Source organism: Cryptotermes secundus, unplaced genomic scaffold (genome assembly GCF_002891405.2).
Source record: "Cryptotermes secundus unplaced genomic scaffold, Csec_1.0 scaffold2462, whole genome shotgun sequence".
NCBI classification, from domain to species: Eukaryota; Metazoa; Arthropoda; class Insecta; order Blattodea; family Kalotermitidae; genus Cryptotermes; species Cryptotermes secundus.
Window position 1 is genome coordinate 21,286 of NW_019739017.1, and position 6,335 is coordinate 27,620.

General features: G+C 37.5%; 1 long non-coding RNA gene across 1 annotated transcript; it reads left to right on the forward strand.

The window, feature by feature from the left end:
• Nucleotides 1-301: 301 nt before the first annotated feature.
• Nucleotides 302-4,928, forward strand: LOC117282880. Its single transcript, XR_004513792.1, has 3 exons — nucleotides 302-634; nucleotides 2,479-3,035; nucleotides 3,224-4,928. It is a non-coding gene; the product is annotated as an uncharacterized LOC117282880 (long non-coding RNA).
• The last annotated feature ends 1,407 nt before the right edge of the window (nucleotides 4,929-6,335 follow it).

Consider the following 6,335-nt stretch of genomic DNA (forward strand, 5'->3'; position numbering starts at 1 on the left):
CGTACCTTATTGGCATGTATATAGCCACTATGGTTGTGACGAGAGAGAGCACACTTTGACTATTTATTCTAATATTGCAGTGAATGTCTGATTGCCTTCGTACTTTGCCATCCATGCACTTGGCATTATTCTTACCTAGTATGCATGGGGCTTCCATTGGCCAAAGGAAATAAAAATACTCCCTATTTCGTTAGCATTAAATTTTTCTCTTAGTAATATAGGATAAGAAAATGTGATCTAGTTGATTAAATTTGTAATGGAGTGTGATGACTCTTAAATAGTATTTGATGTTCATATTTGATTAACAGTGTTCTCTCTTATAGTTAAGGTAATTAATATTTGTCATTCTTTTGTTTTATTTGAGCTTCAATATATATTTCTCTGAAGCAACTCAGTTTCTTGTCCTTCATGCCATAAAGATAGCGTGGGAAGTTGCATATTATGGAAGGCCTGTGTCACCCTGAATAGAAGTCACCGGCAATGTGACAATTGAGACTGAATGGGCATGCAAATTTAGTGGAATCTGGTGAAGAGCGTTGGTGAAAATTGATCTACTCCTGGATATGTTACAGAGAGACGAGTGGTCGTAGTGACAGTGGAAATGATACTGCCACACCATACCACCATTTACGAGGTAACATGTTTATTGTTTATTGTTATTAAATAACTCCACAAATCCTGTACAGGGGCTTTAGCACCCATAGGATATAGAGCTAGTCAAACTTATACAATCTCATACAAAACATATAAAGATACATGGTGTAACATTAAATCAAGCCATATCACAACAACATAGATTCATACACTGTTAGAAATACAACATTTTACTTCTTACTACTCCAAGTTCATTCGTCACAATCATTAAACATTAATCATAAAACAACATCACATAATACTAAGTAATAAACATAATTAAAAAATATAACATACAGTTACATCCAATCAGTATTTACAAATTATTTTGATTAAAATACTCCTCTAATGAATAAAATGACCATGAGCAAAGATATATCTTTAATGCTGGTTTAAACAATTCAATTTTATATGATAATGATTTTATATTTATAGGAAGATGGTCAAATATCCTCATTCCAATAGCGTATGTCCCTTCATTATATATTGTTAATCTAGCAGATGGAAAATGAAGGTCAGTATTGTGCCTAGTGTTTAGACCATGAATTTCTTGATTAGTTTTATAAAGATGCTTATTTCTCACAACAAATATCATCAAAGAAAATATATATTGAGAATAAAATGGTAAAATTTCCCAATTTTTAAAAAGTTGTCTACAAGAGTCTCTACATCTAGTCTTAGTCGTAATACGGAGTATTCGTTTTTGCATCTTAAAAACACTAAGACTATGTGGTGAATTACCCCATAATAAAATACCATAAGATAATAATGAATGAACATATGCAAAATATATCATTCTTAGAGTATTCTCCGCCATAAGGGGCGTGACAATCCTGTATATCAGCATTCCCTTCTGCAGGACTCATCTTAATTGTTCTGTTCATTTAGTCACAATCTCCACGTGTTACATGTTGAATTTTAGTCAACATATCATAGTTATATCAAAGTTTTTTTTTCCTTCAAGTGACAGTAGCCTAATGAGTCTCGCATATCTGCATCTGCTTGTCTAAGTCTCAATACCTGTTTCCATGCATGTATATTATTACTTATTATTATTGGACGGGGTGGGTTTCCCCATGCACCGCAACCAGTGGTCTATTGTACGTCCCCCTGTGATATTCTACCAGTCTCTATACCTACCGATACTGGTGCGTGCCATCAGTCCCGACTCAGCCACCGAGTTCGGCCTCTACTGGCTCAGCGGTATCTAGATGCTTCCCCCATCTACCAGAGGCGTTAGAGACTATTGTTGGGCGGAAAATGTCCTTTTATAATTTAGCTCAGAGGCCTCCTTGAGGCATGAGGTTCTTTTACATGCCGTAAACCTACGACACGGGACCCACGGCTTAAAGTCCCTCCCGGAGGACTTGTTCCCTGAATTTTTCCACCCTTAAAAATTCCACGAGCTCCGCCGGGTTTGAACCCGCGTACCTTGAGTCATGAGGTGGGAACGTTACCCTTAGACTACGGAGGCCGCTTTCAGCATGTATAAACCTGCCTTTTTATTCTTCATGCGTGCCTGCCTGCCTGCCTGTCTGCTTCAGCCAACCTTCCAGCTGGCATTGTTCTTAACTAGAAGTCATGGGGCTTCCATTGGCATGAGGAAGCAGGAAACACACTATTGACTTAACATGATTCTTTTCAGTTAATGACATGCGTTTAAGTAAATGCGATCAAATTGACTCAAGTTATAATGGAAATTGAAACACTGTTAAAATTGTTTGACATACATATTTAACATTAACTGTTCTCTGTTACAATTAAGATAATTAAATATTTGTCATTATGATGTCCTAGTGGAGCTTTATATATTTCGAGGAAGTGAGTGACTGATTTTTTCTTCAGGTGAAATCTTGGAGAATTAGACAACCTCGAAGGAGTTTGCTGCTTGGGGTGCTTTGCGTGACCTTTTTATGAACTCAGTAACCATGAAACAGATCTGACAATGAATATGCAGTTGCTTCAGTGATGTGTTGTGTTGTAGAGATTTGAGGTAAATTTATCTATTACTGGTCATGTTACATAGCAGAAGTGTGTCTTATGTCAGTGGAAATGGCACCGCTACACCAAACCACCATTTGTGAGGTAAGCTGTACAGCAGCAGAGTACTTTATAGGAGTTATATTAGTTGTTCTCTGCTTTTAGATTTAATTTTCAACTACTAAATTTTGGGTTTAAGTTACATGCGGTTGTTTTGCAGGTGGGTTCTTCCTCCAAGTCATGCTTGCCTGTGCCTGATCCTGCTTGTAGCTTCCTCTTCAAGCCTGCCTGATTGCCTTCCTACTTTGCCGTCCATGCAGCCAGCATTGTTCTTACCTAGTATGCATGTGTCGTCCATTAGCCAAAGGAAATAAAATGCTCACCATTTCTTTAGCATTAAATTTTTCTCTTAGTAATATAAGGTAAGAAAATGTGATCTAGTTGATTTATTTCATAATAGAATTTGACGACTGTTGAATAGTATTTGACGTACATATTTGCTTAACACTGTTCATTCTTATAGTTAAGGTAATTAATATTTGTCATTCTCATGTTTTAGTTGAGCTTCAATATATATTTCTGTGAAGCAAGTTAATTTTTTTTCCTTCAGGCCCTATTCTCGAGGCTAAGATACTGTGGGAAGTTGCTGATTGTGGTAGGCCTGAATAGAAGTCAGCGGCAATGTGACTATTGGGACTGAATGAGCAGGCAAGTTTAGTGTAATCTGGTGAAGAGTGTTGGTGAAAATTGATCTACTCCTGGGTATGATACAGAGACATATGTGGTCCTAGTGACAGTGGAAATGATACCGCCACACCATACCACCATTTACGAGGTAACATGTACATCAGCATTTCCTTCTGCAGGACTCATCTTAATTGTTCTGCTCATTTAGACATAATCTCCACGTGTTACATGTTGAATTTTCGTTAACATATCTTAGTTATGTCAACGGTTCTTTCCTTCTAGTGACACTAGCCTGATGAACCTCGCATATCTGCATGTGCTTTCCTTATTCTTGATACCTGTCTGCATGCCTATTCTTTGGCACGTATAAACCTGCTCATTTATTCTTCTTCCTTCTTGCGTGCCTGCCTTCCTTAGCCAACCTTCCAGTCGCCATTGTTCTTACCTAGTATGCATATGTCGTCCATTGGCCAAATGAAGTAAAAATGCTCACTATTTCGTTAGAATGAAATTTTTCACTTGGTAATGTAAGATAAGAAAATGTAGCATGAAATTTTTCACTTAGTAATTTGAGATAAGAAAATGTGATCTAGTTGATTTAATTTGTAATGGAATTTGATGACTGTTAAATAGTATTTGATGTACATATTTGATTAACAGTGTTCCCTCTTATAGTTAAGGTAATTAATATTTGTCGTTCTTATATTTTAGTTGAACTTCAATATTTCTGTGAAGCTAGTCAATTTCTTGTCCTTCAGTCCATATTCTGGAGACTAAGATAGCATGGGAATTTGCTTATTTTGGTAGGCCTGTGTCACTCTGAATAGAAGTCAGTGGCAATGTGTCATTTCAGTCTGAATGAGCAGGCAAATTGAATGTAATCTGGTGAAGAGTGTTGGTGAAAATTGATCTACTCCTGGATATGTTACAGAGACATAAGAGGACCTAGTGACAGTGGAAATGATACTGCCTCATCATAGCACCATTTACAAAGTAACATGTACATTAGCATTCCATTCTGCAGGAGTTATCTTAATTGTTCTGTTCATTTAGACATAATTTTCACGTGTTACATGTTGAATTTTAAGTAATATACCTTAGTTAGTAAGTTTTTTCCTTCAAGTGACAATAGCCTGATGAATCTCACATATATGCACCTGCTTGCCTTCGTATCAATGCCTGTCTGCATGCCTGTTCTTAGCATTTATAAACCTGCTTCTTTATTCTTCTTCCCTCTTGTGTGCCTCAGCCAACCTTGCAGCTGGCATTGCTCTTAACTAGAATGCGTATGGTTTCCATTGGCATGAGGAAGTAGAAAACACACACTATTGACTTGACATGAATTTTTTCAGTTAGTAAGAGTACATAAGAAAATGTGATCAAATTGACTCAAGTTATAATTGAAATTGAGACCCTGTTAAAATTGTTTGAGATATATATTTAACTTTAAGATATCATCAGAGCCGTTTGTTTCTCTCTGTTAGAACTTCTGAATTGTTGACAGATATTTATGAAACTTGGTGTGAATATCGTGACTATGGAGACCAATCCACTTATGTGAAGTTTAATTATCTACTATCAGTAATATCAACATGACAAACGTATGACTGCATGTCCTGATACTTGCAGAACCTCCTGATACTTGCAGAAAACACCTATGTCCAAATATGTGGTACTAGATCTTCGGAAAGCATGTATTTTTTTTATTTCTAGTGGAAATGAGACTAAGTCCCTTCTACTGCGGCCACTTCTCGCCTATTGTACCAACCCCAGATGATTGGTGAGGGTGATTGTGGAGCAATTGGTGGAATGAAGATTGGCTGGGGAAACCAAAGAACTGGAGAAAACCTGCCCCAGCCCCACTTTGTCCACTACAAATCCTACTTGACCAGACCCGGGATCGAACCCGGGCCACCGTTTTCGGAAGCCAGCGACTAACCACTTGAGCTATGGTGAGGCCATGGGAAGGCATGTAAGTGTCACTGTAAAAGCTTTTGTTAAATATCTGGTAGGGTGTAAGTGCATGGCAGCTGCACAGTCATTATGAATGTATAACTTTCTGTCATTTAATGGGAATAAGTAGGTATTAGATTTTTATGTAAATGCATGGTCTAATTTCCTGCTGTGTAGTGAACTCATTTCGGTACTAGTACCAACCTGAAGTTTTAACACACCATGTCACTTAATTCTGTAGCACTTATTTTTAATATTTGAAGGTTTGGGATATACAGAATGTCCCAGGAGAAATGTGCCATACTTCAGGAGGGTGTTCCTTATGTTAAAGTATGCCAATATAACCCAAAACACCTATGTCCAAAGTTGAACGGTTACAGAGATAATGGCCCAAGAAAAGTGTGGTCTTCTGGCGGGTCCACGCAGCTGACAAGTCTTATCGCTGTTTGCCCTTGAGTGTGGTGATGACGGCTCACACTAGCCGCAAACACTTGCATACCAAAATACGAAGTCAGCCATGTTATGTCAGTGCTTTCCGTTCCTATGACATGTATAGTGCTTGGAACCCTAATGACAACTATGACATGGCGTGCGAGTTTCTTTGTAGTTCAATTTAATGGCTTCATGTCACTCCCTAGTTAGTTTGATGTTATGTACATTATTAACATTACAGAAACTGCATATTCCTGCCAGTTTTAATATGTATTTGGTAATCAACAAGTGTGTAACACTGTAAATTTCACACTTCTCTGGCCATTATCTCCATAACCGTTCAACTTTGAACATAGGTGTTTTCGATTATATTGGCATACTTTAACATAAGCAACACCCTCCCGAAGTCTGGCACATTCCTGCTGGGGCATCCTGTATATTCTGTGTATTAATATGTTTGAGGTATTTGGCAGTTTTCTGTACACATTTGTAATGTTATGTTTAATACAGTTGTCACAGTTTACAACACTCATAATTGTTCACATGTTTGTATAATCATTAGCTATCTGTCTTAGTGTAAAGTCATTTATATAGTGCTGTGGGGTTCTCTTTTCGATGTGTGTAGACTTTGTCATTACTCCTATGACAAC